Source organism: Fistularia commersonii, chromosome 17 (genome assembly GCF_037954325.1).
Source record: "Fistularia commersonii isolate RoL2024-O1a breed Wild chromosome 17, RoL_Fcom_v1.0, whole genome shotgun sequence".
Classification (NCBI taxonomy): Eukaryota; Metazoa; Chordata; class Actinopteri; order Syngnathiformes; family Fistulariidae; genus Fistularia; species Fistularia commersonii.
The window spans coordinates 9,649,591-9,662,535 of NC_141300.1; the positions used below are offsets into that span (position 1 = coordinate 9,649,591).

At 37.4% G+C, this 12,945-nt stretch overlaps 1 long non-coding RNA gene across 1 annotated transcript; it reads right to left on the minus strand.

Moving 5' to 3' along the window:
• Positions 1–2,890: 2,890 nt before the first annotated feature.
• LOC147224996 (uncharacterized) lies at positions 2,891–5,680 on the minus strand. The gene is made up of 4 exons (XR_015107421.1): positions 5,573–5,680; positions 4,978–5,071; positions 3,278–3,366; positions 2,891–2,907 (listed from the first exon to the last, which is right to left on the minus strand). It is a non-coding gene; the product is annotated as an uncharacterized LOC147224996 (long non-coding RNA).
• Between the last annotated feature and the right edge of the window lie 7,265 nt (positions 5,681–12,945).

Here is a 12,945-nt window from a genome sequence, read left to right on the forward strand (position 1 = left end):
CATGATACAATTATCACAGTTGAGATGATAATAATCTATTTATAATTCACGCTGCCCTTGAAATTGTATAATGAATTTAGTTTTTGTGCTGCTGCCATCAACATAGTTTTAAACCAAACCATTGAAAATTGAATAGTTGAAAGGGCCTAAAAAGGATTCACCAAGAACCCCATTCACCTGTCATATAACAAAGAAACATATTCACTTCAGTCTCACAGATAATTCTTTAATTAACCTGCTGTTTGATTTAGTTCTCTCAGAGGATGTGGGAGAACTTGAGACTCCACACTAAAAGTTTGCAGTGGGTCATTAGGTTTGAAATGCGAAATTCTTCTTTCAGTGATGTGAGAGTGCTGACTACCATATAGTGTTGATAAATTTATCATTATACCGAAATCATATTTTTCTAAAGATGATAAATATAAAAATTATCAATCAATTGCATACTTTTAGCCATGTCCTTACCAGGAGGCCCCAGGGAAGACCCAGGTCACGCTGGAGGGACGATGTCTTTCAGCAGGCCTGGAAATGCCTTGGGATTCCCCCAAAAGAGCTGGATGAAGTGGCCAGCCAGATGGAAGTCTGGGTCTCTCTGCATTGTCTGCTGCCCCTGCAACCTGACCTTGAGTAAGCGGAAGAAAATGGATGACTAGACAACATATTTTTAGCTCATACTTGCTTTAAAAAAACTTGTGATCTTACGTTTAATATTTTGATTGATACATTCGCCTACATACCCTGAAGTGAGCAGGTCAGATGGTTCTGAGTGTCGACTGGGCCATTGTAAAAAATCTGCTATTACAAGATGGATTACCATGAAAAATAAAAACCAAATAGTCCAAAAATGTAAGGACTCAAGTTTTTGCCTTTGTCAGAACTTATTGATGGGGTTGGAGTGCTATATTTCTTAGGTACACTTAAAGTAACAGACTGCATGTTTGTGTGCGTGTGTTTGCATAAGCCTCCGTTATTGTGTCATCGGCCATTTCCATTGTAGATTAAGTTTGGAGAAGCAGTTTTTACTTAAAACTTCCCAAAGTATGAATTATCAGTTATCTATTGCGGCACGACTGTAAAATAAATGCATGTGTTCACAATAATTTATTTTAAGACAAATTAACCTTTATTTGCTGGCTTGGTGATGTGATGAAAAAGAAATTGGTAGAAAGTGTAGTCAGTATGCTAAGCTCCAACACACTGGGATTTTGAAATCTGGAAAGCTATTGTTTTTGTCCATGTCTACTAAGGGTTTTGCAAGACATTTCATTGGCCTTAGAACAGATTTGCTTGCAGGATAACCATCCTGCTCACTGGGGATCAGCCTGAAGACACCCAAAATTTACTGCTCCCTATACTTACTTATCCAAGCTGCCACCTTGTCCTGTAAAGTGATCCAAGAGGAACTAAGGCTATAATTTCTGCCTCTACTGAACCTTTGCCTTCAAAAAATGTTTACTTAACCAAAACTCCATGACACCATGTTTCCAGCTCACTTCCAGCTTTTGATCAGTTCATTAAAGTGCATCGGACATTTACTGCAGCAAAGTAGTCCAAGTAATTAGAGGCCAGCTATCTATGGTCAGCTGCTGCATGCTTTCATGGGGCCATATGTTCTTTCCATGCTCACAGGGAACATAAATTTAATGAGAGGCTGATTAAAGGTTTTAATTGGACTTTACATGCACTAATTGTTTTTTGTTAATCAGGATCAGAGGTTTGTGCTGATTGTTGTGTTTCAATGTATGCTAATTGGTGTTTGTAACCAGTTGTGTCCCAAGTTGTAATTGCCACAAACACAACAGCAACAGCAGGAACAACACGGCGTGGACCAAAGGCTCAGACATAGCTAAGGCTCCTCTGAGACATGCAACAGTGGTCAGCCGTGAAGTTAATTAATGTTAATTACCTATTAACTGTTACAGACAAGCATGGCCTTTCCTGTTTATTGGTTTCTATAATATCTGTGAAGTTTATGATACGCTGTATATAACAAGTTCAATATTTCTGTTTTCTTGATTTTGTAAATTGTACTCGTTCCTGTCAGGGATTCCATCAACAACTCACCCAAATACACAATGTCAAATTAACGTAATATGTTCATACTGACAATACATTGTCAGTCCGATTTATATGAACTAGGATAAACAAAAAACTGGAATCCACTCCCAATATGACAAAGTGCAAAGGCACTTGGTTAAACAATCATTAGTCATGCATAATGTAATGTGACCTATGCAATTTTTTACTAATAAAGTGACTTAGAAAGTAATAAATTTTATTACTGGATGTCATTAGAATTGAGCTGGATTACACTATAAGGCAATGTAATTCTGGTGTTCTAATTTCAATAAACAAATGACTTTCCATACAATGCACTTCTTGATTCCTTTCCACTACAAACTATTTCTTTACACATTTTCAACCTATATTTTTCCATTGTTTGATATTTCATCACTGGAGTTTCATATATAAATAAAAATCCGGGGGAAAACTCACTCAACCTGCTTTATCCAGGAACTCACTATACTAAAGTAATGTGAACAGTCAATAAACTAGTCATTCCATTTTGCAAAAGTAACAGTTACAATCAGAATATTGTCTAGAAAGCAAAGTGACCAACAGTACCTGTCCTGTACTTACAACTTGGAATCATTTGAAATATGGTCGAACGACAGGAAACAGAATATAACGTTACAGATGGAAACACTGACAGAACCAGAACACCTTCTGGTGGTTTAGTTGTCTGTACACTTTTTGGGGGGCAAGCAGAGGCTCTCTCTTTTGAGAAACTCTTCGATTCTGGATATCTGAGCTCTGAATGATGACTGTAGCTCATCTGTCTCCAGAGTGGAGGAAGGCTCTGCATCACACTCCAAACCAGAGGCTGGTGTAGAAAGGCCGCTAACCCTGGTAAGGGCATAAACCAGAATGAGATTTGGCAGGTCGCAACAGAAAATCTTTGTGAGTCAATCAATATCAATCAATATGATATGTCACCCATGTAATTTTTCCAATTATGACAGGTCATGCCCTGCTATTACACATTTGAGAAATGTGTTCGGCTTTAAGAGACATTTCTCCTAAAAATATTCACAGTCTGAAACTAATCAGCATTGTTGTCGTAATTCCAAAAGGCTTCCTGAAATATTTACATATCATTATTGTTTGATAATACATTCTATGTGTTGATACAGTTCGGTAATCAATGAGAAAGGAAAAGAAAAAAAATGTAGTAACTATTCTGTTCTAGCTTAGGGTGATATTTTTGTGGTCATACCCTGATGTAGTCTGCCATGAGTGAGTACTGGCGGTACTGGGAGAAGTTGAGACTGGACAGAAAATGATGGACCCAGAATCTCTGCTCTCCTGCGTAAGAATGACATAAAAATAATGAGATCCCCAACAATTTCAAACTGTCGTTTTACATTTAATCTAACAAAAACAAAACAAAAATATTGAAGTTATCCTTTTCTCTGGCCTCAGTAGCTCCTGAGGAGTTTCTTGTAAAAGGAACACTGACTGACAAACAAGGGCGAGGCAGACAATAACCAGTGGCAATTGATGGGTAACAGTATCCAGCTCAGAGAAAGTAGCCAGGCCTAGACTGAACTCTATGTGACGTTCCCAGTGATCAGTCTGCATAAATTGGAGGTTGAACCCTTGCAGCAGCAATTTGTCAACTTTCAGATCCGTTTTTTTCTCTTACTCTGAGTGTGTTGCACTTTATCTCCCGCAATTGCCAGCACCTGGATCTTATAATGTGGAAAGTGACATTTGCCGTGATGGTGACAAAACCAAAAATGAGAGCTTGTGAGAAGAAAATAAAGCAATAGGGAATGAAACTTTTTTTGAGCGAAAAAAAGGATAGAAATGTGCGTGAGTTAGACAGATGACAAAGTGAGCGAGAAATACAGAAAGAGAGAGTGCGAAGGGCAGCAGAGACTGAGTAAGTGAGAGAGGAGAGGTACCTAAGCATAATTAGGTAGATATTCTTCCACACGTCATTGATTCCATGTCTGTCTGGCTGTCTACTGAATGTCTATAAGCTCAAGATATATCAACAATGTCCACTCACTCAACATCTGGTTTAACATTCCATCAAAGTCTTGTGTCTTTGAAATGTTTCTCAGGTATTCTGCATGTCCTATTACATGACTGAGTTTACACATGCTTATGCTCATATTCTGAAAATGTTAAACCAAAGAAATGTTTAGAAAGCACGTTAATGTCCAGGTCTTGTGAGTGCATGTCAGCCTCAGATAAAACAAACATTTGTTAAGCTGAACTAAAAATTTCCCCAGAGTGGAATCACACGCATTTCGCTGCGAAAAAAAATAAAGCTCTGAGTCGAGGGAACATATTTCCAAATTTACCAAAAAATAATTTATTTGATAGAGAAATATCTGAAGGTCATTTTAATGCTGTCTGAGGTTTAAATGTTTCAATGTTAACATCACACGACAGCCATTTCCTGCTGTTCAGCATCAAGTCATTGTAAGATCAATGTTACAGCTTTTTTGAGATGCTATTTGGATGGGTGTGATGATGCCAAGTTTGAATATCAGATTCCATGCAAAATCTAGGACATATTTCTGATTGATTTCACTTATAAATCAAAGTAAGTCTCATTGGTAAACCTTAAAGATGCCTCTGTAATTGACGTCTGCTGTCATCTGTCCGATAGGTTTCCACTCTCCTGGCTGTTTCCTCACAGTGGTCACGGTAATGCAGTCACTGGGGGCTTTCAACAGATTCGACGCCCTGGTAATCACCAAGGGTACTAAGAGAGAAATGAGGTGAGATGCCAGAATAGCAAGAAGGTAAGAATGAATGATTATTAGTAATAAGATCTGAAAGACAGATGTAGACAGAGCAGAGGTCAGTATGTGAGAAGTTCTCACTGGAGCAAAAGTGCAGCGGCTGTCTACTTCACCATGGCTTAATGCTTTTGGAACAGTAATTAAATACGATGATCACCTTTGTGGAGCCTGCTGTTGGTGAATACGGTGCTGGAAGAATGTCCAAGGGACCCATCTGACCCACTTGTCAATTGCTCACATACAGAAGATTGCTGTGAAACACCAATATTTTTAAACATTTAAATATCTAATGTTTATATAACCAGTCTGAGATTCATACATTTGTGGGAATGATTTTTTCCAAGTGTAATAACAAATGTGACCAATAAAAGCACAGATACTGTATTTCAAAGTTCTGGAATTATGAATGATGTTTGTAGCAGAAAGATTAGGGACAACTTTTTACATTTAATGGGAAAGCCACCTTTCACCTAACTGCCTAAATACCATCTTCGTTAAAAAAAAAATTTCAGATTCCTGCTGTACACACAGAGAAGGGAAAGGCATCTGTCCTCCTTCAGCATCATCAGTATCATAGGGGAAAAGCCAAATTTATCAAACACATTGCATGTTTCCTTAATCTCAACTTAATGGTAAACATTTGGATGATGATGTGTAATACAGCCAAGCTTTTAGTTTCTCTTGCATCAGCAAATATTATGTTACATATCTTTTTAAATGTCCACTAAATTCCAATGCTAAAAAAATATTACCTCAACAAAATGATGCAGGACAGGGATAGATGCAGTTGCTGATTTAACTGTCTGCCTCATAGGAGTACTCCAGTCAAATGATGACCTGTAAATCTTCTTTCTGGGAATGTACAAGTCATCAGTATCATCCAGAGATATTTCTTTAGAAAGAGGTAACTCATAACATTCTGAGCAGTTGGTCTTGAGCAATGCCTTCTTGCCGCTACTCTGGTAGAGAGGCATACTCATGCCAGTTGCATCCTCTCTATCATTACAGATGTCTTGTTTCAAGACATCACAAATGTCAGTTTCTGAATTAGAATTACATTCATCCATTGTGATATCAGTGCAAACGTCCTTCAAAGTTGATATTCCTTTTTGGTCCAGGGAGGTGACATATGTTGGACTCTTGCAGTTTTTCTGTGCATCAGACTCTCTCCCCTGCTCTTGCCCTGATGTTTCCTGATTTTGAAGTATTGTTTGAGATTTAACCATCATTTGGACACATTCTTCACTGATACCTGTATTACCACTATCATCTGCAAAATTCATGTTGGAGACACAGTCAAAAGGTTTATTGGGTTCAGTTTCTGTATGAAAATGTTGTATGTTGTCAGCCCCACATGACTGAGCGGCATTGAACAGGGAGGTGGATGAAAGTTCAGCAGGGAAATTTGTTGATGATTTGTCAGACAGAGTATATTTTGATTTGTTTCCCAAACCCTGACCAACTGCAGTTGGAGAACAATTAGAGGACTCAGCATAGGTTTGGTTCCCAGTTTCCAAAAGGTACTGCACCACTTGGATGGCAGAATTGGGTTCGGGGTCATTGCTTTGGCTCTCATCACAGCTGAGCAAATTTTCTTCTCCAAAAACCTCACATCTTTTATTTTCAAGACTGGATTCTTTGTCCTTCTTGATGTCTTGCATAGAGAAAGTGCTTGAACAGTCACAGGGCTCAAATTCAGCCAGTGGTGACTCACTGTTGTCCATGAAGTCAGCGACCTGTGTTGTGTTGCCCCTTTTATCAACAGTCATGTGCGTCTGCGGCTCAGTGTCTGTCTTGGCTCTCTCCTCCTCTTCATTCCTGCTCTTTCCCTTTGTGCTATCTTTTGATTCAAGTTTGGGGGCTTTTGTGCTCCCTCTACTTGATACTTCAATGTCAACACTATCATTTGTTGGGGTAATTAGTGTACTTCTATTTATTTCTGCGCTGACTCCTTCTGTCAAATCTGTTGCTTTGACCTGCTCATTTGTACTTCGTACGTCTTCTTCTCCTCTGTTGTTGTTCTCCTGTTTAACAACTGGAACTGTCATATTTATTTCTTTATCCACTTCACTGTGGTTGTTTTCTTTGGTCAGCAAGTCCACTGAGCAATTGCTCAATCTGTGGCCAGGACTCAATTCAGATACAGGGTAGTCCTTGCTAGGCAGCTCATCACAACAAATTAAGCTAGTAGTACAAATCAAATCTGAAACCACGTTTGTGTTTTTTTCACTTGTGGTTAAGTTATCCATCTTTAAAACGTAACCAACGTTGTCCAGTGTTTCCTTGCTGGTAAACAGATTTGAGGAGGACTCAATTGACTGATTCTGGATGTGGGCTTCTTCACCTGAGAGGAAATGCAATACACGTTTAGATACATGTTTGGCTTTTAATGGCTAGTAACAAAGCCTTTCAACTGTTTTGTAAATCAACTGAAAATAAATTGCAGACTAATTTTGCAATTTGTCTCATTTAATTGCTATTTATTTGGAAAAAGGCAGCATTCAATCCACAGCATAGCACAACAAAGAATGGTAATCTCAATATTTATATTTAGCTGGCTGACCTCTAATGACTCCGGCGGCAACTATCTGAGTCTCAGCTCTCATGTCTTCCAGACCGTCTGGATTTTTTGTCTGAAAAACAGTTGAATTTTTCAGGCTGCCAGTACTGGGTAACATGGAGCTAGGGATGGGTTCATTCGGAGGTCTCACTCCTCCAGTTTGCTCAACTAAAGTGAGGGAGAGCTGTGAAGCATCAGTGATGATTTGAATGTTATTTCTCATTTGTGTGATAAAAACAAACATCCCTTCAGATACAAAACTATATCTTGTTTCTTGTTCACCTTTAATCACCCTGGTGTTTCAGACTATTCTATATAGCAGTACTGTGTCAATCTATGGAGATTTCTTCATTAACAGAAATCTTCATTAACAAGTACTATTTACACAATTTATTTAACTCTAAGCACCAGCCCCATTTTTCCAGTATACCTTAGTATTTAGCATTACTTAACTATATCATTTACCCAGAAGACTATTTTCATACATCCTTACTTAATGTCTTCCTGATCCTGAAGGCTATACAGCCTTCAGGATCTTAATTTTCAGAAACACTAAAACACTGACATTATGATGGAAGTATCGTTCCTTACCATAAGTGAAAGATAGACATACTAGTTCCTATATATACTAGACATACTAGAACTAGTTCTAGTTCTGCAGAAGAATCATATTTTTCAATTTTATATAACAAAAAACACACTTGTATTTTTTTGTTTTATCAAGCAGATAATTATTTATCATTTATCTATTGGCCCTTTTGTTCTAACATTCATTAAACATATGTTGATATGGTTTTGTTGACCAGTTAATAATTAAAATGAATGATTTCCTGTCCCTTGATGATGTCGTTCTCCACCTGGGATAGGGTGTGTGTGTGTGCGCGCATATGAGCAAACATGAGCATGTGCGTACCTTCAATTCACATGACTGTTGCATCTGCATTTTCAGTTGAGCTGATACATCTTTGTATTTCTGTTGAAGCTCTATATATGCCTTTTTCACTGCATGATGGTCTTGTTGCTCACTCTTGATGCAATTATAAAACTTTGTCTTCTGTTTCCATTAAACAGAAAGTAAATAAATAAATACAAAACACTACCAAACTATCCCATTATCATTTTCTCTTACTTCTTTGTCCCAGACAGACTTAGCAGAAGTGTGGCTGGCCATCAGTTGGATCACCTTATCTTCCATTGCTATGCTTTTCTCACGCATCACCTCATGTTCCTGCTTAAGGGCCTGCAGTAAAATTAATCACCCACATGATTTTTAATGCAATACAAAATTTTTATGTGTTTATATTACATGAACAGAAGGTCCTAAACAGGGCAATGAAACAGAAAGGACTTCTTGCTAATACAAATCAAATTGGCTTGTGTCATTTTAATAATGATTTTAATAAATGAATGAATAGGTGAGGTGGAAAGAAGAAGGGGTAGTGAAAACGATAGAACATAAACTGTAAAGTCATAAATGGTGGGAAAACACACCAACTATCATATAGTAGTGGGATGAACTTAACTCCGTATTCAGTGATGCAAATGTTATGACACAAAGCACTACATTTATCATATTTATGGACAGAAATTATGGCCATCATTTACTTCATCCATGTGTAAATTTTGGCCCTTATCACTTTAATAAACAGGGAATTTCCAGACTGGGTGAGGCCTTTTGTTGGTACTATGGGATTTGAAGTTAAAGAAACTGACCCCAACCCTTTAGTGTCCATTTTCAACATACAGCAAATTTGCTGAGTACCCATCTCTGAGCTAGGTGTAAAAAAAAGCTGCCAATGAACAACCATTAAAGGTGAAAATAGTAGCAGACAACCTAGACCTGCTGACAGACTCTAAAAAAATATGTTTTTCCCTCATTTAGTATAAAATGATGTGCTTGCAACCTAGAAATTAAGGTATTAACCTACATATTGAGAAAATCCAGCATATCTGTTTGTGTAGCAAATTTCACTTCTGTCTTTTCACATAGCTTTATTTCTTTTACTTTTCACATCGTATTTCAACATAGCAATTCAAGGTCAGTCATAACTCCCAATTTCCTCTTAATTTTGTTAATAACCATATTATAGCTTTGTTTTCTCGGGTAATTCATCATACTGATGTCGTCCTACACATTTTAGTTAATTCAGACTTAGTCAGAAAAAGAAGTCTAACAGTCTAACTTTACCAATCAAGAGAGCTCTATATGACCTCTAGTATGTATTGTTGGTTCAATGCCATAACTTGTTGCCTTCAATTGCAATCTAATCACCTGGGAGCCTGTGCGAAAAGGACGACACTGACCTGATAGTGCTGTTCTTGCTTCTGTAGTTGCAGTTGTAGTCTCCTCAATGTCTGTGTCTGGTTCAAAAGCAACTGCTGACTATGTTGCAGAGCCTTCATCACCTCCTGAAACAAATACACAAACAGGAATTTACAATATACTTGTACTAAATTTAGCAATATATCTTACAGGTATATGATAGGGTTCTGCCCATGTTTAGGGAATAAAAAAATATTTGATTAAAAGCGTCATAGTGTAAAATGATAATTTTCGGTTTAGGTCTGTTACAGAGTCTCTTTGCAGTCCTTCAACAAAATATTACCCCTGGTCAAGCAGAACGTTAAGCACTTATTTGTTTGGTTGTCTCCTCACCTGTTTCTCTCCTCGTGCTGCTTCGGTCTCATCCATCAGCCTCTTGTTCATTTTACTTTCCTGAAAATATATGAATGCCCTGCATTACATTTTGAGAGTTTCATGACATATATGTGTATCTGCTGATCCTCTACTGTATACGTCTATATGCAACTTTATGACATACATTATACCGAATATTTACCAACATTAACTAGCTATAAATTACATGTCACCATTATCAGCTTGCGATGCAGTAGCTGTGAGTTCTGCTCTTGGTGTGAGGGACAAGGGTTCTTGTTATGTCGGACTGATGACATCTTGACCTTGATCAGCTGGTTATTGACCTCCTCCAACTGCTGAAATACATTTTATATTCAAAGAATTGAAACTTTATTTTTACTTGGTGAAAAATCTGAGCATTTCTAATCACTTGAAGAGGTGCTACACCTCAAAGGTTTTATAATGCACTTTTAATGATACCTTTTTGAGTGACAGAATGGTCTCTTCTTGTTTTCTATTCACAGAAGTCAGTTTCTTATTAATTCTCATGGCCTCATCAGCTGCAAAAATGTATGTGACAGGGAAAATATGATTATTAATAATGCAGACTCATACGCTTAATATAAACGCTTAATATAAAATGTAAAATAAAATTAGTATGATCTTAATATTGAAACCATATTTAATGTTTTCATGGCTATCAGCAGTGTTATAAGAGTTAATATGTTTTAGAAATCAGAAGAATTTTTATGAAAATAAATTACTGTTGTTTTTAAAATTACAACCATTCCAGGCACTCAAGGATATTCATCAGGATCAGCAGAAGTAAAAACCTTTTTGAAATGTACTTGTCAGTGCTTCTTCAATGCAATTCAAGTTTTGTAATCGTCATTTGTTAAATGCACGGCCTCAGCACAAACCACATCCATAACATGTACTGACAACAGACTGACTCTATGCTGTGAGTGGTATGGATCAATGAATGCATCCAGTCCTAGTGGCGTCAACGAGACGGTCTGCCAGAATCACAGTTGTGTGAATATACTTTCTAAGCTCACGGAAAGTTTCACAGTAGCAACTGCTGTTGCTGAACTGTGAGATCTCATGTCCGCAGTCTACTTTGTCAACATTTCCCTGTAGAGTACTTTGAGTAACATGTCTGGTATTGACCCTGAACTGATATCTTTGGATGAAGTGAAACAGGATTTTTCAGCAATAAATGTTCTGTTGAAATGTTTGCAGCACTGGGTCATCTGACTGCATCAAGTTAGTATAGATCCCTGCAAATTGTTTCCAGCACCTTGTTACATTCACAGTCTAAAGAATTCAGTCTTCTCTTGGGACCTGATCTGTTGAATGAAGTGAACACTGAGTATCATTTTACATTTTTCCTGGGAAACATCCAGTGTATTTTTGCACTAGTCATATTGCTATGTGCATAGTTCTAATTAGATAACATACAGTCATCACCACCAAGACTATACATTTCCATTTATCCATCCATGCACATCTATCAGTTACCGTTCTGCTCTAGTGCCTCTTGGGCCTGTTTGACCATTGCACACTGCCCAGACAGCTCACTGAAACGTTTCTCCACCTTCCCAATCTGGTTCAGGTGACTATCTTTTGACCGACTCTGCAGAGTAAGCTTCTGTTCCTGTGAAATGGCCATGAAATAGACAGCGATGGGAGCATTATCTACAGACAAAACTCAAAGAAAAGAGATGAATACATGCACTGAATTAAGATGAATAATACATGTAGGATTGCAAATAAATTGTGAAATCTGTCACAACTGTGAAATATTTCCTTTTTCAAGAGTAATAACTCAACATTTGGCAGTATTAAAGAATGGTAGCCCTCTTGTCTGTATGTAGAGCAGAAGCTCCAGCTGGCAGCAGGAATAAGTTGAAGAAAACTGCAAGTTATCTGTCTCTGACTGCCAATGAGGGGGACCCAATGAATGGGTCTTTAGTTCAAGAAATACTGTAGTTCAACACATAGGCTCCTTTGAAACTCACAATCTGCGTTTATAAACATAAAATAATTTTTAAATGGGTGAGCATCAGAAGGGATGTCAGTTAGAGTGTAAGCCACCATTTAATCAACATACAATACTATATCCACTACATACACAAAATGACACAGTATTTACTGAAGTAATGATATGATTTCAAATTTCAGTCTATTCATAAAATGTCAATTTAATGTCTGTATTCCCATGTTCATTAAATAACAATGATGAACCAAAGTGAAACATGAATTTGAGAGATTTACAACAAAATGATTTGTTTGTTGTGTTTCTCAAAAAAATAAAAAATCGCTTAAGGTGTATAAAAATAAAAAAAGACATTATGATGTTCAGAGTATCAACAAAGGCAATTAGTCAAGATCCTTGCTGCAAAAAAGGATTCAAACTGAAATGAACATAAATTATAAATATTCAAAGAAAGATTAGTGTTAAGGAGCAAACTGTTAGGTTTGAGACCAGGAAACACAATAAGAAGCCTTAAACATGAGTGTTGTTTGATAGTTTACAGCAGCAGATATACAACCAAGTGACTGAGAGGATGGTGTTTTGACATGGTGAGTGTCTTGCTACTGCAGTGGAATGATGGAATCAGTTTGGTGCATGCCTCAGAGCACTTTATTGCTCTTCAAGCTGTCAGTACAGTTTGATTGTATGTATCAAGCTGAGCATTTCCTTTCATTCTCTCTCTTCACTACCTCACACCCTCAAATACACAAGCACTCTTCAACGTCCCTACCATATCTCTGATAGGGAAAGAGGTTTCAACTGAGCAATTCTCACTTACAAATACTGTATTTTCATAGAGACAGTGTGGTGTCAGTTTGAAGTGTCATTCTGTATATCTGAACAATACTTCTTTTCTCTCAGCTGTCTCAATTTTTCTAATTCCACCTAT